Source organism: Marmota monax, unplaced genomic scaffold, assembly GCF_021218885.2.
Source record: "Marmota monax isolate L192 unplaced genomic scaffold, Marmota_monax_Labrador192_F-V1.1 WCK01_AAM20220418_F8-fsc00048, whole genome shotgun sequence".
NCBI lineage: Eukaryota > Metazoa > Chordata > Mammalia > Rodentia > Sciuridae > Marmota > Marmota monax.
Window position 1 is genome coordinate 7,340,040 of NW_026694895.1, and position 25,584 is coordinate 7,365,623.

Consider the following 25,584-nt stretch of genomic DNA (forward strand, 5'->3'; position numbering starts at 1 on the left):
GCTGTGTTTCTCTACTACTGTGCTCCATTGGTAGCTTCTCCCCCTTCCCCTAAATTTCTGTCTTGACCTTCAAATTTGTTTTCCCGCTTCTACAGTTGGCTCTTTGCAGCAACCATTCTCAACACAGCAGGCTACGTCGTCTTCACAGCCTTTCAGTGATATTCATAGCACCACCACTCTCCTCAAAGGCTCAGGATGAAATCCAAAGAAGTCCCTAACCTGTCCTAAAGAACCTATGTCATCTTATCTCAAAGGCTCAGGATGAAATCCAAAGAAGTACCTAACCTGTCCTAAAGAACCTATGTCACCTTACCCTCCTCAGTCTTCCACCTTCCTCTGGAACCACCCCTGCCTTATGTGTTCTACCCCTCTGGCCTGTTTCATTTATTCAGTGGTACTTAGGTTTTTCCTGTGACAAAACCCTCACTCACACATTCCACTTTTTCCATGGTACCTTTTCCCTGCTTCATAAATGCATGTTCCACCTCCTTTCTTGGCTAAGACACAATTAGTCTTCCAGACTCAACTTCCTCAGAGAGGATTTTCCTGACCTTTTTTTTGACAATTAAATATTGATCACTTTCTCATCATATAATGTAATTTTTCTTCAGTCTACCTTGATCCAAATAAAGAGAAAGATATAGATTTTGAGGCACGCACATGAGCCCATATATGTGCAGAGCCTGGGCCTTTAAGCAATATGACTGCATAATCCTCACAATTTGTAACCATAGTATTTATGTTCCTTTGTTTGATCCTTGCCTCTCTGTCAGAGCAATACTCATACAAACAGGAAACACACCTTTAAAACAAACAACAACCTATAAAATCACTTTCTAACTAATTAGAACAAAATAAAAATAAAAAATAAAATGTATACATTTTTTTTAAAAAGCACTTTCTAACACCATACTTGGCAGGGCACAAAATATTTCTAAATAAAGAAATATACCTGGTCAAGGGCTTCTTTAACCCACTTATTTGAACATCTCATAAAATATTCTAAAGTCATTTAGAACACAAGACCAAGAAACCATCCTATGAAAAGTATTTTAGTTAATGACCTCATATAGTATTCTGGGTGAGTGGAAGTATCCTGGATGCCACTTATAAAAATAGGCCCTGCTCTTCTCATTTGCTCTCCACCCATGGGAGAGTGGGTGTCTCAACCCTGCTAGGCATTTGTGCTGCTAGAATTCCAGTTACCAGGGGAACCCAGCATCACCTTTTGTTAAATTGTGCTTTCTTAACTCACATTTTATTTCTGGTGATTTAACTTTTATGCCCTTCTACCTTTATAAATAGGACCACAGATGATCTGTTCTTACACCCTCCAAGTTTAGAAGCTTCCCTTTGATGAAGAAGGTGGAGAGATGGGGAAATGTAGGAAAACCTCCTACGAGAAATAATCCCCTGGGAGAGAAAGAGAAGTGGAGAACTAATCCTGTGTTCATAAGTCAAGTGCTTCTTGTCTTTTACAAAGCATTTTATTAATGTGCAAGATTTCTTTCGCAGGTCTAAAGTTACATTTTTTTCTGATCTCATTTTTTTTTATTTCCACTAAAAATGTCTGCATCTGCATTTGGTACCATTTGATAAAGAGAGCATTAATTGTTTCTTCCAGTCAAACACAATAGAAAACAAGGGATTATTAAAAAAGAAGTAATGTTTTAGATTCTTTTTTTTTCTCTTTGATTTGCTTTATTGTATTCTAATTTTTATTGTGACTTACTCTTTGTTTTTTTTTTAATTTTTATTGTTGGTTGTTCAAAACATTACATAGTTCTTGACATATCATATTTCACACTTTGATTCAAGTGGGTTATGAACTCCCATTTTTACCCCGTATACAGATTGCAGAATCACATCGGTTACACATCCACTGTTTTACATATTGCCATACTAGTCTCTGTTGTATTCTGCTGCCTTTCCTATCATCTACTATCCCCCCTCCCCTCCCCTCCCCTCCCCTCCCATCTTCTCTCTCTACCCCATCTACTGTAATTCATTTCTCCCCCTTGTTTTTTTTTCATTTTTTTATTTTTTTCCCTTTCCCCTCACTTCCTCTTGTATGTAGTTTTGTATAACCATGAGGGTCTCCTTCCATTTCCATGCAATTTCCCTTCTCTCTCCCTTTCCCTCCCACCTCTCGTCCCTGTTTAATGTTAATCTTCTTCTCATGCTCTTCCTCCCTACTCTGTTCTTAGTTGCTCTCCTTATATCAAAGAAGACATTTGGCATTTGTTTTTTAGGGATTGGCTAGCTTCACTTAACATAATCTGCTCTAATGCCATCCATTTCCCTGCAAATTCCATGATTTTGTCATTTTTTAATGCAGAGTAATACTCCATTGTGTATAAATGCCACTTTTTTTTATCCATTCGTCTATTGAAGGGCATCTAGGTTGGTTCCACAATCTTGCTATTGTGAACTGTGCTGCTATGAACATCAATGTAGCAGTGTCCCTGTAGCATGCTCTTTTTAGGTCTTTAGGGAATAGACCAAGAAGGGGAATAGCTGGGTCAAATGGTGGCTCCATTCCCAGCTTTCCAAGAAATCTCCATACTGCTTTCCAAATTGGCTGCACCAATCTGCAGTCCCACCAGCAATGTACAAGTGTACCCTTTTCCCCACATCCTCGCCAGCACTTGTTGTTGTTTGACTTCATAATGGCTGCCAATCTTACTGGAGTGAGATGGTATCTTAGGGTGGTTTTGATTTGCATTTCTCTGACTGCTAGAGATGGTGAGCATTTTTTCATGTACTTGTTGATTGACTGTATGTCCTCCTCTGAGAAGTGTCTGTTCAGGTCCTTGGCCCATTTGTTGATTGGGTTGTTTGTTCTCTTATTGTCTAATTTTTTGAGTTCTTTGTATACTCTGGATATTAGGGCTCTATCTGAAGTGTGAGGAGTAAAGATTTGTTCCCAGGGTGTAGGCTCCCTATTTACCTCTCTTATTGTTTCTTTTGCTGAGAAAAAACTTTTTAGTTTGAGTAAGTCCCATTTGTTGATTCTAGTTATTAACTTTTGTGCTATGGGTGTCCTATTGAGGAATTTGGAGCCCGACTCCACCGACTGTAGATCGTAGCCAACTTTTTCTTCTATCGGACGGCGTGTCTCTGATTTGATATCAAGCTCCTTGATCCATTTTGAATTCACTTTTGTGCATGGCGAGAGAAAGGGATTCAGTTTCATTTTGTTGCATATGGATTTCCAGTTTTCCCAGCACCATTTGTTGAAGATGCTATCCTTCCTCCATTGCATGCTTTTAGCCCCTTTATCAAATATAAGATAGTTGTAGTTTTGTGGATTGGTTTCTGTGTCCTCTATTCTGTACCATTGGTCCACCCGCCTGTTTTGGTACCAGTACCATGCTGTTTTTGTTACTATTGCTCTGTAGTATAGTTTGAAGTCTGGTATCGCTATACCGCCTGATTCACACTTCCTGCTTAGCATTGTTTTTGCTATTCTGGGTCTTTTATTTTTCCATATGAATTTCATGATTGCTTTCTCTATTTCTACAAGAAATGCCGTTGGGATTTTGATTGGCATTGCATTAAACCTATAGAGAACTTTTGGTAATATCGCCATTTTGATGATGTTAGTTCTGCCTATCCATGAACAGGGTATATTTTTCCATCTTCTAAGATCTTCTTCTATTTCTCTCTTTAGGGTTCTGTAGTTTTCATTGTATAAGTCTTTCACCTCTTTTGTTAGGTTGATTCCCAAGTATTTTATTTTTTTTGAGGATATTGTGAATGGAGTGGTTGTCCTCATTTCCATTTCAGAAGATTTGTTGCTGATATACAGGAATGCCTTTGATTTATGCGTGTTGATTTTATATCCTGCCACTTTGCTGAATTCATTTATTAGCTCTAGTAGTTTCTTTGTAGACCCTTTTGGGTCTGCTAGGTATAGAATCATGTCATTTGCAAATAGTGATAATTTAAGTTCTTCTTTCCCTATTTTTATGCCTTTAATTTCTTTCGTCTGTCTAATTGCTCTGGCCAGTGTTTCAAGAACTATGTTGAACAGAAGTGGTGAGAGAGGGCATCCCTATCTTGTTCCAGATTTTAGAGGGAATGCCTTCAATTTTTCTCTGTTCAGAATGATGCTAGCCTGAGGCTTAGCCTAGATAGCTTTTACAATATTGAGGTATGTTCCTGTTATCCCTAGCTTTTCTAGAGTTTTGAACATAAAGGGATGCTGTACTTTGTCGAATGCTTTTTCTGCATCTATTGAGATGATCATATGGTTCTTATTTTTAAGTCTATTGATGTGGTGAATAACATTTATTGATTTCCATATATTGAACCAGCCTTGCATCCCAGGGATGAAACCTACTTGATCATGGTGCACAATTTTTTTGATATGTTTTTGTATCTGATTCGCCAGAAATTTATTAAGGATTTTTGCATCTAGGTTCATTAGAGATATTGGTCTGTAGTTTTCTTTCTTTGAAGTGTCTTTGTCTGGTTTAGGAATCAGGGTGATGTTGGCCTCGTAGAATGAATTTGGAAGGTCTCCCTCTGTTTCTATTTCCTGAAATAGCTTGAAAAGTATTGGTATTAGTTCTTCTTTAAAGGTTTTGTAAAACTCTGCTGTATACCCATCCGGTCCTGGGCTTTTTTTAGTTGGTAGTCTTTTGATGGCTTCTTCTTTTTCCTCAATTGATATTGGTCTGTTTTGGTTGTCTATATCCTCCTGACTCAATCTGGGCAGATCATATGACTTAAGAAATTTATCGATGCCTTCACTATCTTCTATTTTATTGGAGTATAAGGATTCAAAATAATTTCTAATTATCTTCTGAATTTCTGAAGTGTCTGTTGTGATATTGCCTTTTTCATCCCGTATGCTAGTAATTTGAGTTCTCTCTCTTCTTCTCTTCGTTAGCATGGCTAAGGGTCTGTCAATTTTATTTATTTTTTCAAAGAACCAACTTTTAGTTTTGTCAATTTTTTCAATTGTTTCTTTTGTTTCGATTTCATTGATTTCAGCTCTGATTTTACTTATTTCTTGTCTTTGACTTCTTTTGCTGTTGTTTTGCTCTTCTTTTTCTAGGATTTTGAGATGAAGTGTGAGATCATTTATTTGTTGTTTTTTTCTTTTTTTAAGGAATGAACTCCAAGCAATGAATTTTCCTCTTAGAACTGCTTTCATTGTGTCCCATAGATTCCTATATGTTGTGTCTGTGTTTTTATTCATCTCTAAGAATTTTTTAATTTCCTCCTTGATGTCTTCTATAACCCATTGATCATTCAGTAACCTATTGTTCATTCTCCAAGTGATGCATGATTTTTCCTTCCTTCTTTTATCGTTGATTTCCAGTTTCATTCCATTATGATCAGATAAGATGCATGGTATTATCTCTACTCCTTTATATTGTCTAAGAGTTGCCCTGTGACATAATATATGATCTATTTTTGAGAAGGATCCATGTGCTACTGAGAAAAAAGTGTAACTGCTTGAGGTTGGGTGGTATATTCTATATATGTCAATTAAGTCTAGGTTATTAATTGTATTATTGAGTTCTATAGTTTCTTTATTCAATTTTTGTTTGGAAGATCTGTCCAGTGGTGAGAGAGGTGTTTTGAATTCTCCCATAATTATTGTATGATGGTCTATTAGACTCTTGAACTTGAGAAGAGTTTGTTTGATGAACATAGCTGCACCATTGTTTGGGGCATATATATTTATGATTGTTATGTCTTGTTGGTGTATGGTTCCCTTGAGCAGTATGTAGTGTCCTTCTTTATCCCTTTTGATTAACTTTGGCTTGAAATCTATTTTATTTGATATGAGTATGGACACTCCTGCTTGTTTTCGAAGTCCATATGAGTGATATGATTTTTCCCAACCTTTCACCTTCAGTCTATGTATGTCTTTTCCTATCAAATGCGTCTCCTGTAGGCAGCATATTGTTGGATCTTTTTTTTTTTTTTTGATCCATTCTACTAGCCTGTGTCTCTTAATTGGTAAGTTTAAGCCATTAACATTTAGGGTTATTATTGAGATATGGATTGTTCTTCCAGGCATATTTGTTTATTTATGTTACTTAACATGGTTTGTTTTTCCTCTTTGATTATTTTTTCCCTTTACTGTACTACCTCCCACTGTTGGTTTTCATTGTTATTTTCCATTTCCTCTTCCTGTAATGTTTTGCCGAGGATGTTTTGAAGAGATCGTTTTCTAGCTGCAAATTCTTTTAACTTTTGTTTATCGTGAAAGGTTTTAATTTCATCTTCCATCCTGAAGCTTAATTTCGCTGGATACACAATTCTTGGAATGAACCCATTTTCTTTCAGCGTTTGAAATATGTTGTTCCAGGATCTTCTAACTTTCAGAGTCTGTGTTGAAAGATCAGCTGTTATCCTGATTGGTTTACCCCTAAATGTAATCTGCTTCCTTTCTCTTGTAGCTTTTAAAATTCTCTCCTTATTCTGTATGCTGGGCATCTTCATTATAATGTGTCTAGGTGTGGATCTCTTATGATTTTGCACATTCGGCGTCCTGTAGGCTTCTAGGATTTGTGATTCTGTCTCATTCTTCATGTCTGGGAAGTTTTCTCGTATTATTTCGTTGAACATATTGCTCATTTCTTTGGTTTGGACCCTATACCTTCCTGTATCCCAATGACTCTTAAATTTGGTCTCTTTATGTTATCCCATATTTCTTGGATGTTCTGCTCATGGTTTCTTAGCAGTCTTGCTGAGCTGTCTATGTTCTTTTCAAGTTGAAATACTTTGTCTTCATTGTCTGATGTTCTATTTTCTAAGTGTTCTACTCTGCTGGTAGTATTCTCATTTGAATTTTTAATTTGGTTTATTGCTTCCTGCATGTCTAGGATTTCTGTTTGTTTGTTTTTTATAACCTCTATCTCCCTGTATAGTTGATCTTTTGCTTCTTGGATTTGTTTATGTAATTCATTGTCGAAGTGATCTTTCATTGTCTGATTTTGTTGTCTAATGTCTTCCTTGAGACTCCAAATCATCTGAAGCATGTATATCCTGAATTCTTTATCTGACATTCCATCTGCTGCAGATATTACCTCTTCTAAAATTGAGTTGACCTGCATTGCTTGTGGTCCTTTCTTTCCTTGTCTTTTCATACTGCTCACATTTCTTTCTGCTTGGTGAAACTGTTGTGTTATTGAATTTTCCCCCTATATATTTATATTGCTCTTGTATAGTTGCAATGTCTCCCTTTTGTAGATAAAGACAATGTTAACAGTTCTCAATATCAATAGAACATCATCTAAGCACATGTTTTCCTTATTACTACATTTATAGCTAGACTCTATGTCTACAAATGTTGGTTTCGATTATCATTTACAAATACAGTCATTAGTTTCATGAAAGGCATACCATTTCTGGTAGCTTGAAGAAAACTGGATTTCAGGTGTAGAATGTTATGTTTATGGGGAAAGGAGTGAGGGTATGGGGTTAATCTAACTTAGTAACTTTGGAGAGCTCTAACCAATAGATGGGTAATTTATGGAAGAATGTATAGATTCAAATTCCTATCTGTATTTATAAGATTACCCTACTTATGAATAGTATAATTTAGGGGGTTGCAAGTGGGATAGAGGATGTAAGAGGGAGGAAAACAGATAACAAGGAAAGGAAGAGAAAAAAGAGAGCGCAAAAAAGAAAATACGAGAAAAAAGAAAAGGAATAAAAAGGGGGAAGGGAGGTGGGGCATATGCAATTCCTCTATAGTATATTATTCTGGTGATTCAGTTGTTAAAGATCTTTTTCATGTACAATTTTTGGTTTCACATATGTTGAGGTTGCGAAGACCCGAGGGGGAAGGGTAGATTAGACTGGGTGAATGGCTGAAAAGAGAGAGAAGAGAGAAAAAGAAAGAAAAAAAAAAAAAATGTCTCTCAGAACTCTGTTTTCATTTCTTCCAGTTGGTGGCGTTGTGTATTCCTAGCTTGAGTCTCTGGGTTCAGGATGGTGGTGGTAGTCAGTGTGAGAGGACTTGAGCTTCCACCTGTGGCCTCTCTACTCTTATTCTCTGAGATATAAACCAGGTGCCTGATCCGCTGCAGAACCGCACTGGTAGCCACGCCAGTCAACCGGTTGGTGGGTTTTAAGGGTTGGTGGGATTTTCCAAGATGAGTTCCATCAGTTTTTCTCATAAGGTGTTTGATGAGGTGGGGGTGTTGGGGAAACCTTATGTTTGTCAAGAGCTCGGTCAGGTGACCGCACGGGCGGGCGGCAGGGCCCCTCCTCCAGTTGAAGTGGTCTGTCTACCTCACTGGGTGGAGGCTGGGCTCCTCCAACTGGGGAGGTCTGTCTACCGCTCTGGTGAGTCGCTGGGCCTGTTCTCCAGGTCGCAGGTCTGCCTATCTTGCAGGCGCCTAATGTTTTAGATTCTAAGCTCTCAAAGAATATGACATATTAATAGTCCAGCTTGGTGAAGCAGTAAACTAGCAAATGCCTAAGTACTCTGTTAGGTGCAATAAAAGAAATAACTCAGTGTGCATGGCCTATACATACTAACTGCAGATATTAAAAAGTGATGTTTTTTAACAATATGTGGTATTTTTGTTATTCATTGAATGATTTACCTTTCAGTGCTGGTAAATGAGATTGGCACTCACACATTGGAGTCTGTACTTTCTGGAAAGCAATCTGGCATTACAACATTTAAATGATACATTTATCACTGATTTCAGGGCATGTCCACAGCCTGTGTATTAGTAGACTAAAAGAAAAATATATAAAGATGATTTTATTGATGGATAATGGGATTTTATTTCTTCTATATACTTGCAAATTTTCTATTAATGTATGTATAGCAGTTAACAGGATTTCTTTATTACACAGCAATTCAAAACCAAGTCTCACTCATTACTACTTGTAACTTTGGAAAGGTTCCTAAAGTATTGTCTCATATATGAAACAGTCACAGTTTTATATGGTGCATACTTGGTAACTAAGTGCATAGGTATCTTTATTATATTCAGAAAAGTATTATTAAAAAAAAACTTCAGCTGGTGAATGCTATGGTATATTAACAGTCCTGATAAATTTAACTTCACTTAAATGTCCACTTTTAATAGTCAAATTCCTGAAGAAAATGCTATTCATAAGAGTATGTTTAATTGGAAAAGCACTTATTTCCATTTAAGTTCAGGCAATTATTCTCCACAGAAGATAGACAAACTAATGCCCCATGAAGCACCATCAGGTACTTCATACTTAAGCAAAGACCCCAAATCAAAGTTTGCAGTTTTATTATTACAACTTTCATAAAAAATATCTTTTATATCATATGTGACTCAGAAAATTCCTGATATCCCCCTATCAGGCTAAAGAAACAAGAAAATGAAATAGTTCAGTGATTATACTTTTAAGTATTAGGGCCTTTGGAGCCCCAGATATTTTATATGTAGGCCTAGACCACTGTGCTCCTGTTCATTTGCTTTATTAAGATTCTGGCCTAAAGGCACACATTTTAATATAAACCACAGGACTTTTTTGTTTTGTTTCATTTTCAATTCCAAGACCAGGTAAAAAGACAGGGCATCCCTATCTAAAAAATTGAAGCATGGTGGCTCAGGGTTAGGACCACTTCTTGGTGACACTGACATGATTAAGCTGGTCTTAACAAATCTATGCTGGGAAAACTCAGAAGTGCTGGCCACCTTGAGGACCTCAAAAGACTGTGCCTTGAGCACCTGGGTGTGGCCATGCTCTTGCTCTGTGGTCTCCTCAGGCATGCTCAGCCAGTCATCTCCAGATCACAGATCATCATACTCTGTTTCTTAGTCAAAGAGACCACCCCAGTCACCGGTGCTTCCTTATCTACTCCTGTTGGGAATGCAATGACTCTACAATACACACCTCATTCCTCAAGATCACCTATTGGAATTCACATTATTTTTCTCAAGCCTTCAACTCCAGTGAACTCCATCTCATGCCTACCACCCTTCTCATTTTTAAAAATCTGTCTTACTTTTGAATTTGTTATATGTTATTTGTTATTTGTTATATGTTGTTTTTTGGTGTATGTAAACACTTTGCAAATTTAACATATCAAAATAGAAGGATATATTACTCTTCATTCATTATTTTAAACAAATACTTCTTACATGCTTCACAATTGTTCTAGACAATGCAGATTCAAAGAATATGACAGATAAGGGCATCTACACCCACCGTGATGAGTTCTGAGGGAAGATGGCTGCATCTCCAGCAATGTGAGAAGTGTCCGAAGATGAAGTAAGAGAGACAGGCAGGGCCAGACTGTGTTGGAATTTGAAACTATGAGCTAGATGATTTCTCTTGTTCCTCCTCTACCTCCTTCTCTTTCTCCATCCATCAACAGTATGGATTTTTTTTAATTTTTTATTCATCTTAATTAGTTATACATGACAGTAGGATGCATTTATGCATTTTGACATATCATACGTAGATGGGATATGATTTCCACTTTTCTGAGTGTACATGTTGCAGAATCCCATTGGTCATGCAGTCACATGTACACATAAAGTAATAATATCTATTTCATTCTACCATCTTTCCTATCCCCACATCCTCTCCCCTCCCCTCCTATTACTTCCCTCTACCTAATTTAAGGTAATGCTAATTTTAAGTCAGGGGATGATCATTCACTTTTATGTAGAGAAAGGATTGTAGGATGGCAAAAGAAGAAACAGAAAGGATGTGCAGAAGCTCAAGCATACAATGGTGTCTTGGGCCAGGATAATAGTAATGAACCTTGGGAAATTATTTCACATGCTTATGTGTGAGTTCTACTATATTAAAATCACCACACATAGGTGCTATGTCTAACCCATGAAATATTTCACAGGTAAAAGCACATAGCAGATGTTCCTCATGTATCTGTTAGCAAAGATTGGACTTAATTTTACGTCTGCTTCATTTTTTAAAATATGATAGAAAACTCATGGTATATAGTGCCTGAATTGACCATTCTTTTTGCTAAGTATTTCTCTTCATCACCATGATGGATACCTGCACAATTTATTTGTTCAACTTTTCAGGCAATGATAGTCAGTCAAGACAGAACCCATCTACTAAATTGAACCTTACTAACATTTTTCAATTTTTTGATGTGCCCTCAATATATGTCAATATTTTAAGAGGTTTTGATGAGAAAATCTTAAGGCAATGTAAGATAGCTGAACATTTTTTTCTTTCTGCAAATGTATTTCTTTTTAGCTCACCATGTTTGCTTGTATATCCAAATACCATGGTAATGTTTCAAATTATTATTTAGTCTTCAATGTATAGTTTTTGAGTAGGATGTGCCAATGATTCAAAAATCTATGTATGGAAATATAACTGCTGCTTATGAAGGCTGCTAAATTTCAAGACTGTGCTTGGGTGTATAATTCATTTTTCTATATATAACTGTAACTTGACTATTTGCTTAATTTTCCCAACTAACTTTTTTAAAAAGATTAAATGCTTATAAGTGCAACAGAGAAGTGAGGTGACCCAAATATATGTGATCTGCTCCTTATAGATCAATTATATAATGATTAGAAAGCCTAGACTCTTAGGTTTCCAGTGAAGAACTCTTTTGAGAAAATATCATTAAGGTAGATAAAATAAAGTAATAAATACAAAATCACTTTTAAAAACTTTTAAAAAATGCTATGCATATTCCACAGTCATTTTATTTAATAAACCAGAACAGTTTCATTTTATTCCTTATTCAAAATAGTTCCAAGTCCATGATTTTGAATCCTTTGGAATGGGTGACTAAAAGCCAAAATTCGTTTCACCAACAAGAAAGCCTTTTACTGACTTGTTTTAATTTGTAGAAGAAACTATGCAGAAGAGTCTCCTTCAATATAATGGGGAAAGCAGTGATGTCTACTGCTCTGGTACCATTTGAAAAAAATGCCTTTCTAACCAAGTGGTTCATAGACAAAAACTATGCCAAGTCTGGAATTATGGACCCATCAGGATCAAATCACAGTTTTGCAGACTTTTAGAGGTGTATAGAGTATTAGAAACCATGTAGTACAATTCCTACATTTGTTATGAGAATAGCAAAAACCAAGTGAGGATCTGCAAGGAGAAAATAATGGGCACTTGAGACGGATCTTTGCATTGTAAGCTTTGTTGACCAGCTTGCCAGAACCCTTCTGTGGCAGTACTAAGATTCAAACTCAGGTCATCTTGAACCAAGGCCAGTAGTTCTCATTTGCATCTTGTGTGTGTTTACTTTATTGAAGTCATTCATTCCATGAACTAACCTGCAGAAAATAAAAGAAAAATACTTCTATGAACTTAGCATGTTTCAGGAACTATTCTACATCTATTGAAGTATTTAATCATCCCCACAATCCTGCTAAATACATACCATTATCATTTCTCTTTCACAGATAAAATATGATAGAGTACTTTGGTCAGGAATCAAAATCAGAGAGCTACTAAGTGGTACAGAATAGGTATGAATTCATGAACTATAGCGATTAAACACTTGACCATTACTTTATTTGTGACTATCTAAAGTAGTTAACTTAAAAGCATAATAAAACTTAGAAAGTCCAATGTGTTCTTAAAAATAAGTGGTATATAGAATTCTGATAATGACTGTTTCTTAGTTTAGAAACAATAAAATGCATTTCAGCTTTAGAATTTCAACATGACTTTAAAGAAGAGGCTTGAAGATAGTTGGTTAATTTGGGGAACATATTTCCTAATAAAAATATTCATAAGAAGGACTCTGAATCTGTTTTAATCTTGCCTAAATTCCTAGTTATCAGTAATAGAGAACTTGGAACATGATAGGAATTTAATAAAATGCATGAAAAAAATTTATGTGAAAATTAATGAATGATTGAATTGCAAATACAATTTATGCTTAAGAAATGCTAAAGATTTTTATTAAGGAGAATCTGGTGAATTGAAACGATTCATGTAGTTGACCCAAATGTTACTAGTCTCCAAGATATACTCTATATAATAAGCTTATTATAAGACTCCCCCTTAATGGGATGATGGAATTCCTAATGCTGAAAGGTAAATTCTGATGGTCCTAAAAGGATTATATGTATGTGTAAGTAAGTTTATAGATAATTTTTATTAACTTTTTATAAGTAATACAGGAGTTGAATTATATTTCTAAAATATGAAACACCAGCAATACTTATTACAAGATAATGGTAGTTTTTTAAAATCAGATTTGACTATCAATACAGTTGCTGTTATTTTTCTTCCTTTAACAATCAGTTTCCTATCTTTGTAATCAAGAAGATTTAATTATGGAAGATCAATTTATTCTGTTTAGAAATATTTGCCAGCAAAATGTGAATATAAACAAGGTAATTCTTTTTGTTTTCTCCCTCCCCCTCTTTCTCCTCACCTTCTTCCCTTTTCTTTCCTCCTCCTCCTCCTCCTCCTCCTCCTCCTCTTTTTCCACTTTTTTTTCTCCTTCTTCTTAGGTTATTTGTTGAGCACATTGGTAACATGGGGCAAATAAATATATGCTAATTTCATTTTTAAAATTTATTCTATGTTCCTCTTCCCAGATATTTAAAATGTATTACTGACCAGAAATTGCCTACTTAATAATTTGCTTATATACATATTTAAGTATTACAAGAATATAATTGGCAAGTAGATGCATTATATGGAGAATTTCTGTGCTACAAGAAATTCAAATTGGAGCAAAGTGAATTCCATACATTTGTGTTAGTGTCAGGGTATATCCTGGTGTTGTATATAACTAAAAAGAATAAATTTAAAAAGAATAAATTTAAAAATTTAAAAAAAGAAAGAAAGAAAGAAACCCAAAATATAAGACAATTTCACTGACAGATGTATTATTTATCATCTTAATTAGCTATTTTAAAAATAAAACAGAGTCTCAACAGATCTTTTATTTCACATTGAATTCAATCATGTGATTCAAAATGAAATAGGGAAAATTTTATATTCAGCTTCATATTTCTCAAATATTGGATTACTCTCTGTGTTGTAGGTAACATTTTAAAGATAAAAATCTGCATTGCCTGGTAATTCAAGGTGGTATCCCAGTAAATAACAAGGAGACCTGCTTCTGCTTAGCTGTACCCAGCTGGAGAAGAGTGTACTGATTCACCACAATACAGTGTGCACAGCCACTGGGGGATATTGGAAAATCTGGTGGATATTTTGATTAGTTAAAAAAATATTATTTGCTTTTGGAATAATAATGAAATATTTTACCTTCAAAAGATGGCAATTGTTTCAGGTTTCCAAGCAACTGTTAAAACCAAATATAAATTATTCCTTATATTGAGGACAGGTATTAGAAGAATGACTTGGAGTCCTTTTGCTGGGCACAGTGACACACACTTGTAACCCTAGGTACTTGGGAATCTGATGAAGGAGGACTGCAATTTGAAGGCCCGTCTGGGCAACTTAGCAAGGCATTGTGTCAAAATAAAAGATAAAAAGGGCTGGGGATGTAGCTCAGTGGTGCAGTGCCCTTGAGTTCAGTCCTCAGTACTGGAAAAAAGAAGGAGGAGGAAAGGAAGGTCAGGAGGGAGAGGAAAAAAAAAAAGTCCTTTCTAATCTAAGAGTCTGTAATTTTATGTTTATAACCCAGTTGGAAAAATAAGACTAAAGCAAGGCTAATTATGAATGTTGATTATAATTAATTGCTAAATGAATGGCATGAGGAAAAGAAGAAACATGAGGTTTAATAAAACTTGTTTACATCAAATTCATTTTAACAGAATTTTGAAAATTCTTACTGGGTAAGAACCATATTTACAGGCAAGTTCTCTGCTTCTGGTTGTATTTATATAAAATTGAATAAATTGAAATATAATGTATTTTCTAATCCATAAACACTGCTGATTAGTAAATTATCAGTTTGATCACAATACAATCTATCAAGTTACCGAACTGAATAATATTAACTAAAAGAATACTTTTTGTTGTTGCTGAAAAGTATCCTATCCTGGGCAGCTGGATTGAACGCAAGGTTGTTAACTTCCAAATAGCAGGCAATATTAGATGTCTTTCAATACTAATTGACCTATTTCTATCATGGTATATTTCTAACCTCAGTTTTTAAAGATCACATTCAGAGAACCGAGTTTTACAAATATTCAAAGAGCAATTTTTCCATGTTGTTACTTGCTTCCTTTATTGGTCATTGGTATTTTCTCCAATAATGTAAATTGATTCAAATCCCTGAAGAGTATAAGGTACAAGTATCTGAAAAACTGGAAAAAAAAAAAAAAAACAAAACAAAACAGTTTTGCTATGATGTTGTTTTGGCAAAGCTTCTAATGTACCTCAACTTATATTTTGTATACTATTGCATTAAATCAAATAATAACCATATATATACTGCTCACCTTGTGATCTATCCATCTGCTTTTGCCTTCCTTCCCTCCATCCAACTTTGTAAATTCTGGTACCATGATAAAACTGGTTGCCAAAGTTTTTGGTTATCAAAAATTCCAGTGTAATCATTAAGCTATCCTAGGAAGCAGTATGTGACAGAATTGGGAAAATAATTCTACTGTGAAACCTAAAGACTGACTATTAATTGAAAACACTGTCATGTCATGATCTAGCAAGCTTTGGCATCAGTGACGGCCCAGTGCTAGTGAAGGCCCATTCCTGATAAATCCCCTATTTAAGAGTTCCCCTCCCTTGATCTTCTTGGTTCCACATCAGAGCTCCAGCATCTCCCATCTTGGAGAAAAGTTCTGGATCCAGAACTCATTATTAGGTCCATCTATCTTCTCTGCTTTCCAACAATTTTTTTTCTGTATTTGTTTGTTTTCTTCTCTGCCAGTGGATCTGTCTACCTGTGTTTATTTTTTGTTTGGCAATTTAGCTAAAATAATAATAATAACAACAACAACAACAACAATCAGAAAAAATGCCTGTGATGCTCTGTGAACAAGAGTTGTAGGCAGTTACAGGCAAACTTTTAAATGAGGTATGTCACACCAAGATTTACTCAGATAGCCTGGATGATAAAGTAGGACTGAAGAGACTTCAGGAAGATTGTAGTAGCAGCATTTCACTTTTATAAAAATTTTTGTTTCTTATAGAGCCTTTACTAGGAATTAATTCAGAACCTTTGCATATGCTCTGAGCTGAAGGCCCTTTGAACCTTTACTTAACTCTTTTGGTCAGGGTTTACTTTTCCTATTTTTGGAAAATACTTTTCTCGTCTCCAGGAAACACTTGTGATATGAATCTTATTTTAAAAAAAATTGAATTTCACAACAATTTCTTTTCTTGTTCTATGGTACAGGAAACACCATCCATGTTTCAGAGAAGCACCTGCAACAATGGTAGAAAGGTCAACCTTGTCTTTCTGGTGGCCTCTTTCAAGGGGCCCTTGATAGCATTCATAAATATATGCTTGTAGGTGGCACCATTTTTTTTTGAAGGGATCGGGTACTGGGGATTGAACTCAGGGGCTCTTGACCACTGAGCCACATCCCCAGCCCTATTTGTATTTTATTTAGAGACAGAGTCTCACTGAGTTGCTTAGCTCCTCACTTTTGCTGAGGCTGGCTTTGAACTCGCCATCCTTCTGCCTCAGCCCTCCCAAGCTGATGGGATTACTGACCTGAGCCACGGTGCCCAGCTGATGGCATCATTTTATTTTACAGAAATTTCTGCCCTAAGTATCACTGAGTTGGAACCTTACATAAATAGAAAAAAATTGAACATCCTTCATGTCATTAGGAGTAAGTCACTTTGCACAGGCTCTCAGAGCTCATGAAAGATGTCTGCTGGCCAGTTCATCCCAGCGTCTGCGTGCACCCCATTAGCTATGCCGTAAGGAATGCCACTTGCTCTTTGTGTTCTGTGAGGCAGAACAATAGGGCACTCTCCTCTGGAAGAGCTGCTGATTCCTTCTAAGTTCAGTCAGAGCCCACATTTTTCCCCTCTGAATAATGTATGAGTTTGGCTCACCCATGTGCTGCTAATCTAGCAAGGAGGAAACTTCAACAGCTTCGGCCTTCTTGTCAGATATCACTGAAAAAAAACTGGTTCAAACAGGAAGACCTTGGGATCCATCAAATTATGTTTGGCAGAGGGTTGAGATGAAGAGGTAGGAATGGGAGAAAGCAGAGCATGCATGGGCATGCACACAGCATCCCATCCAACTCTTCTTACCTCATGGGCTCACACTACAAAGAAAGTTCCTTGGAGCTGCAGTGGTGGACGTTCTGTTGAAGAAGTTCCTCCTCCATTGTCTCTTAATGGAATTTAGGGCCCAGTCGTGATCAGCTTCAAGCCCTATTATTCCATGGTGGTATAATAACAATAACTTCTGTAATTCACCTGTGTGTTATTCCTAGAATGGCCACAACAAATTACCACAAACTAGGTGGCTTAAACCAACATAAATTATTCTCTTGTAGTTCTGGAGGTCAGAAACCCCAAATCAAGGTGTTGGTAAAGCCACTCTCTTTGTGAAGCTTCTAGGACAGAAACTCTTGGCATTTCCAGCTGCTGGTGGCTCTTGGCATGACTCGGCTTGTGGCAGTGTGATGCTAGCCTCTGACTTTGTCTCAAATTGGTTATAGTTTCTGTGTGTTTTCATAAAGGACATTTGAATTTAGGGTCACTTGAGTTCTAGTAAGACCTCATTCATCTTAATTAATTATACTTATTTCTAAATAGGTCACATTCTGAGATCCTGGATGACTAATTGGGGGTGGTGGTAGTTAATATTTAATCTGATGCAAATTCTATAAGCAGAAGAGTGGCTCATCATTTATAGACTCCTATGCTTATTTCTAGAAATGTTCAGGAAGTGTGCTTAGTGCCTAACCATTTGTGAGAAAGGGAAAGAAATTGCTCCTCAGGGCTACATCCCAGTTCTTAGGTGAAGGTGGATACCCCAGAGTGCCCCTGCTGATGTCTTCGGTAGAATGGCCTTTTCCCAGATTTGTCATCCCACCCATACCCTGCAAGACCCTTTTCTCTTACTAGATTTCCCTGAAGCTCTTTTCCCCAGAGGGTGTTATTTTTTTTCTAACTCCAAAATTCAAGGTAGAGTTTTATGGATTTAGAACTTGAGATCCCATAGGTCCATTGACCCAGTAAGAGGGACAGGAATTGGGCAGTGAATAATTAGAAAAATCTCAAACCCTTGAAGGAAATTAAGGGACTGGTCAGCCAACTCTTCATGTAAATGATACTGTCAAGTTTAGTGATCTCCATAATCAGGAATGACCAAGAACAAAACCCAAGATATTTGCTTAGCAGATAATTTCTGCAGGTTAAAACACTGTACATTATAAGGGAAGTACATGAGCCCCGAACAAACCTCACTTGTCTTAGTCAATTCATGCTACTCTAACAAAATACCACATACTGAGAAATTTATAGACAATAGAGGTTTATTTGCTCACAGTTCTGGGGAAAGGAAAACCCAAGATTGAGGAACTGCATCTGATGAGGGCCTTCTTGCTGAGTCACAACATAATTGAAGGCATCACAGGAGAAAGAGGAAAAGAGAGAGAGGGGGGATGTAGGGAAGGGGGATGAACTCATGCTTTTATTTGTCCACTCCTGAGATAATTAACATAGTCTGGTGGTAATGGCTTAACCCAATCATGGGGGCAGAGCCCTCATGACCTAATCATCTCTTAAAGGTCCATCCTTTCAACTTGGTTGCATTGAGGGATTAAATTTCCAAAACATGAATTTTGGGGGAATATATTCAAAGCCTAGCCTCATCAAATTTATAACTTTGCCTCAAGCCATCCCTTAAGCTCACAGTGACCTCTTTCTACCATATTGATTCTTATACATCTAAAGATCAATGTGGGTGTTGTGTTTGAGTTCTGTGTTGTGGTTTGCTTGCATTTGCCCTACTTGAACTTGTTAAGCTTACTGAGTGGAGGAATGTGAGGGGGTGGAGTGAGAGGGCATTGTCTATTCTCTGGTTCCAAAGAACATACTGGCCCTCCCATGTCCAGCAGAGTGGCCAGGAAAGAGCAGGAAGAGCATCATCTAGGTGACTCACCATACATTTGCAATTAGCCAGAATCCTCCAGCTTCATCCTTCCTGCCTTTGTAGACATTTTCACCAATGTGACCTTTCCTACTAACTGAAATGCTTTTAGTTGTGATTGATAAAACACCCAAGAAAAAGTGGCCATTAAAAGGAGAGGTCTATTACCTCATACAATGAGATTTTTGAGTCTAGGCAGTTTCCAGAGCTGATTAATTTAGTAGCTTAATAATGTCAAGGGCACAGGTGCTTTATGTCTTTCTTTTCTAACTTGGACATGTGTCTCCTATAGTCTTGAGATGACTGAATCCAGTCCAACTAACACATGCAGATGTGAACACAAGGCCAGCTTGATGGGCATGTCAGCAGTACATTCCTACTGGACCCCAGAGTGAGAAGGGCCCCAGGCTTGGGCATTAATACTCTGTGGTCAGCATCATGAAGTTTGTGTTTTGCAAGTGAAATATGATGGATGAACACATGCCAAGGGCTTGGAGCCTCAACTCATGGGCAGTACTGCCTAATCTCCTTACAGGTTGAAGTTCTAGACTGTTCCTTCCCCAAGCTTCTGAACAGCTGCTGCCACACTGTGTCTTTACAGGGGGTCAGCTTGTAGGTATATGAAGTATCAGGGTCAAAGTAAGGTGTACTCTGCATGCTGAGTTATAGGATGTGGCTCCAGAATAGAGGTTGTCCCACATAGCAAATAAGAACCAGATTGAGATGGAGAAATGGTTGAAAAGAAGAAAGAAGTTTTTTTTTTTTTAATCTTCTTTTTGAACAAGGATCTTCACATTGTAATTTCACTTGGCTGCCCCTAATGTAGAATTTGCATTCCTTTCTCTGTCAAAGAAAGTCTTCTCCAGATTCTCTTTGTAGATTCTAGTTCTGTAATGCCCAGAGTTAGAGCATATATCTACACCTGAGACGGTGACTGGCCAGCAATTGAGACTCCTTTATTTAACATAGATGGGTCAAGTTTTGCTTTTGATCAAAGGTGGTCTCTATCTCTGAATCCACTCCAAACATTAAAACAAAGTCACGATTCTGTGAGCAAGGAAAGGTGGAATAGGGTGGAATTGGGATTTATGTAGAAAATGAGTAGTGTATGTCACTCTGTTCTCTCTCTGATTTATTCCTTTTCCATGTTATCATATCAGCTCAGATAGCTGAAGATGATCCAAGTAACACATGCAGACATGAAGACCAGGGCCATAAGCATGCTCAGGGACAACCTAACCTGAAGCTTTTCCAGTTTTTTACTGGTGGAAATTTTTCTCCAAATAAAATACAAATATGAATGAAACTCAATATCAGAAAACATTAAGGAAAATGAAAGGCAGCAACTTTAGTTGAAACAGATGAATGTTATTTGAGTCCTAACAAATCAGGAAACCATCATCCTTAAGTGAAAGCTTATAAAACCAATACAGTGGTGTTTACTTAAGTGCTGTTCTCAGAAATATCTTTCTGTGCTACTTACATTCTTTTTGGTAACTCAAGAATGTCCTCAAAACTTATATGTGTGCACTTCAACTTATTATTTTCTAACTCATGTGCAACATTTTTATTAGGGCATATAAAATAAACTAACTCATCAGAAGAGATATATGAGTAATTTTTTTTCAGATTAATTTTTGCTTTTATCTAGGCCTCAGCATCTCCTGATGTTTGGTCCCCATACCTTACTTCTGAAACACCAGAATTCATCTTTAAAGTCCCTAAGTATATAAGATTGGATGGCTTGATTGACTATCAGAATGTTACTAGAAAAGAAACTGAGTTGGAAATTGATTTTGTTTTCTTTTCACATAAAACCTTCAGCTGCTGGGCAGGTAAATCTTATATCTTTCTGTAATCATTGTTCCAATAGATTTTTTATGCCAACCATACTTCTGTACAACCAGTCAGGTACACACTTCCACAGAAGTACCCATGCAGCCAATGAGAATATTAGGAGAGGAAATCCAAGCCTGACTATATACTTGGGGTTGGAGAAAACATTTGGCAACTTGGCAAGGCCTAGATGCAGTGCCTAGGAACCCCTCTACATACCATAAACCACTTTAATGTGGTACAAATTTAGGCATCCCACAGGCTCACCCAAAAAATACACACTGTGATCCACAATACTGCACCCCTATGCCCACCCTGTCAGAAACAGATTCCCTCTGCACAGGAATTCTGAAAATGAAAACCAGAGTCTGAGGTTTGCACCACAAGGACCCCACCAGGATAACATGGCAGCCTGGGAAAGAGAGCAGCCAGGTGGAACACATCACAGCCATTTAGCTGAGCATTTCTAGTGGAAGAGGAGGAAAATGCCTAACCTCTTATAGGACATTTTATAGTCCTGAAATTCAGGCTTTAGTTCAGCAATGCTAGAGCACTGAGGCTTGAGATATTTTCATAACATCTGCCAGTGTTTCTGAGCTTTCTTCCAATCAGGCCAATAGCACAACTAACCAAGGCTGGTAGCCTACAAAGAGTATTAAAAGAGGACAAGTTAAATAGTGAGCATAGGTTAGTAGCAGAAAACAGAAAAGCCAAACTTTAGAGCACTCTGTTGCTTGTGCAACACCTTTATGATGATAAAGAAGAGCACAGAGGAAAATAAGAATCAAACTTTAACCAGCTATTTCAAGATGATCCCAGGGTTGCCAAGCTGTTTCTGGCATTTTGAATGGTGTTTAAATATGTTGGAGGTTCAAGACTCATCTAAAATCATAGTGTAGCAACATAGGATAATGACACTTGTGAAAACACATTTTAAACTAGGAATATGATTTTCTTGGTATGTAGTCCAAACTCTTTTTCTGAAGTTAAATCCAAAGAGATTATTGACTTGCCTTGAGTCATGTAACTTCCAGTCTCCTGGCTTGTAGTCAGTCCATCACCACAAAACAGACATATATTTTAAAAAGAAAAATAATAATAATCCAGAACAAATTTTTTCAGGGCTGGTTAACTTTGCCAAATACATCTTGTGCATATGATATTGGTACAGTCAGTCTGCCAACCAACATCATTAACCCATTAAGCCCCAAGTTTTCAATTCTGTGAATATTTCAGTGAAATTGACAGAAGTACATTAAAATGGGTTGGAAATCATAATCTAGGGTTTATATATGCTTTATTATTATTAAAATTAAATTAGGTTGACCTATAAATAGGACACTGAGACAATATAGTGTCTTTCACTAATACAAGCCATCCTAGAAATAGGGCATTGAGTAAATGCAGTATCTGAGATGCTGAGACAAACTGAATAAGGAAGGCACAAGTCTTGTATACAATAAGCATGCATAATAAATTAGGTTAGGATCTCTTTGAAATTGTCATTTTCCTATGACTTGGATCACTCAAGTGGTTTTGGAAGTCATGGAGCTATATAAATACAAAGAAAGTGTATTGTTTGTCTTCTCACCCTACTCAATTCTGCCTGAGGTCCTTCTAAGACAAAATGGACTGTAGTTTCAGTCACTTATGATGGACATATGACCCAGAGCTTGGGGAAGCTTGTTAGTGTTTCCGTCTAAAGAACACATAATTAGCAATGTGTTGTCAGCCTCCCAGACACTCTGGGCCATGCCAATGTCATAGTCTTCAGAGTGCCTGGCCATTGGGTGTGGGATAACAAGTCTGGGGAGTGGTCACACCTTAAACAAAGAGGATGAGTCACAGAGAAATTAAGGTCCTGCACTATTTTATTGGTTCTGTTGAGGAGAGTGATAATAGCAGGCATCATTTTCTAATCAGTAAGAGGACCACTTTTTGGAGAATACTACTTTGATTTTTGTAAACTTTAAAAAAATAGCTAAACAGGATATCTAATTTTTCTACCCACTTGCTATAAGGATAAGCCTGGCATAAACTGAATGTGAGCATCTTTTTGACCTGCTGTCTCTTGGCCATAATATGTAATCTAGTCATTCTTCCAGCCCATAGGATTCTGTTGCCCAGGGGTAGGCTGAATTTTTTTTTTTTTTTTGGGGGGGGGGGGTAAAGGGTCAGATGATAAGTTTTTTGGGCTCTGCAAACCATATGGCCTCTGTCAGTGGTACTCAATGTTGCCATTGTGATGTAAAACCAACAAAAGACAATATGTAAAGAAATGGGCAATACTAGGTTCTAATAAAGTTTTATTTACAAAAACAGCAAACTGGCTGGATTTGACCCATAAGGCCATAGCTTCCTGGCTTTGGCTTCAATAATTCTGAAGTTTCTGGACATACTGCAGAGAGTGAGAGGGCAGGTCTTAAGGAGTTCTGGGAACTTAGTCTTCCACATTATGATGGAAGAAGAGGTAAGATTCCTCATAAATGGTAGGCATCTTTAGAAATTCAAAAATGGGGAGATTTGGGTGTTTTAGTTCCATTACTTGTCCACTGAGGTTCTCATAAAAAGATTCAAATACCTCTGTGTGTGAGAGAATTGTATAAACCCATCCTTATTGTGATACACATGTTCTTTTCACCAACAATAGCAGAAATCAGTTGAAAAAAGTTTCACCTATTCCTTCCATTCTGTTGTCATCTTAAAACAACAACAACAACCAAAACAACTGAACCTCACTGTTCGTGCTTATAGATGTCAAAGAATGTGCATTTTCAGTTTATACCTCAGTGTGTGGCTAAATGTGATTTTGGCCAGTGCAGTGTAACTTGCAGACACAGAGACATATGCTTGAGCTTGTACTGTGTGTGCATTTGAATGTGCGTACGTGTGGGGGTAACAGAAAACAATGTCATCTGACAAAACCGTAGGCTTGGTGCCAGATGCCAATCTGACTGAGCCAGGCACACAAATGAATAAAGTGAACTTCAGCCTCCACTTCCTCCTCCCCCAAGAATCTATTAAAAGACTGAAAAGAGCTGTTTAGCATCGAAGAGTGGCACATGCTGGTATAGTGCACATTCTCCAGTGTCAGAGCAGCAGCAGCTGCAGCCAAGTTTTAGTGACAGTTGCCCATACTGCCATGCCCCAGCCCATCCCAGGACTCAGAGGAGGAAGCCCTTTGGACTTCCAGGATGTATAGATTGGGGCAGGAAGTGAAACAAAGCATACATTATAGAGCTGTAGAAGACAGCTGTGGGGAGGCAGAAATCGTCTGTGCTACTCCAATGTAGAGAGAGAGAGAGAGAGCAGGAGTCCATCAGTGGTAAAGATTTCCCCATGTTGCCTCTTAAGTAAAACTTAGGAAAAATAAATAAAGTAACAGAGAATCAGTCTTTGATCCATATCGTAGATGATGCAAAAAAATCCCTAGGACTCTGATGTTTTTTTCCTTCTTTCCTATGATTGCCCACATAGACACGAAGGGAATTATCAGGTGAATAGTATTTTTACATTAAATATGTATTACAGAATCTTTCAAACATACAAGAATGCACTAAAATAACAAACACCTGTGTATCTGCTATGCAAATCCTTTGAGTACAAACACATCTGCCATTCTTGTTTATTTTTCAAAGAAATAAAATTTTAAAGAAATGAAATATTTCAGATATAGTTGAGGCCCTCTGTTTTCTCTCTTTCCTCATTTCTCTTACGTATTCTCAGAAGTAACTCCAGCAAATTCTGAATATTTTTACAAGCATATTTTAAAGTGCTACTGAAAAAAAAATACAAAGAAGGTGTATTGTTTGTCTTCTCACTCATACACACACACACACACACACATATAGGACATATGCAAAAAATGTAAACATATTAAATTAATACATAATTTTCTTTCTTCTTTCCCTCTTTCTTTTTTTGGAAGGGGGATTGAAACCAAGGGCTCTTTTTCACTGACCTACGTCCGCAGTCCTTTAATCCTTTATTATTTTTTTTTATTTTGAGACATGGTTCCACTAAGTTACTTAGGGCCTCACTAAGTTGCTGAGGCTGGTCTCGAACTTGCAATCCTCCTGCCTCATCCCCCAATCCACTGGGATTTAAATATGCACCACCACACCCAGCTTAAATTCTCAATTTTTATAAAACTAGCCTTATGCTATTTTTATACCTTTTCTTCTACATAATTTAAACTCTAATGTAGTAAATTTGGCCATATTTTCCTTTATGGCTTATGCATTTGTTCTTCTAAAAGCTCTTTTACATTCATATAGCATTTTCTTATAAAAATTATCCTATTCACATGTTACGTTTTGGTGCCTGGCATGGATTTCCTTCGAGCCACACTGGTGATATTGGTTTCATCCTGTGATGACTATCTTCCTATTGGCCATTAATGGTATCATCCTTCTCTTCCCCACTGACCTCAGTGGGGGAATACACAAGCCTCCTTTTGTACATTTTCCTCCATTTGAGGAGATAAAGCTGAGTGTGACGTCCAGCCCCTCACTGTGAGCCTCCTGATGGTCTGAGAAATGACTCTGTTGTCCAGTTCTCTCAGCTTAAGAGAGAATCTTAAACACTGGAGGGAATCTCCCCCTTGTAAATGTATGCCTTGTGGTAATCTAACTTCAGGGGGAACTTTCTGACTCAAGATCCATTTAAAATTCTAAGTGAATTATGCATGCCAAGCTCATATGCTATTGTCATGAGCTTCCAGCCTTTAGAACATCAGAATGAATCACCGCCAAGGGGTGACATGT

At 37.1% G+C, this 25,584-nt stretch overlaps 1 long non-coding RNA gene across 1 annotated transcript in view; it reads right to left on the reverse strand.

Moving 5' to 3' along the window:
• Nucleotides 1-11,654: 11,654 nt before the first annotated feature.
• The window catches only part of LOC124080895 (uncharacterized), a 33,524-nt gene continuing 19,594 nt past the window's right edge, over nt 11,655-25,584 (reverse strand). Inside the window, exon 3 of the long non-coding RNA XR_006847893.2 lies at nt 11,655-12,245. This is a non-coding gene — a long non-coding RNA (uncharacterized LOC124080895). The remainder of the gene's footprint in view (nt 12,246-25,584) is intronic.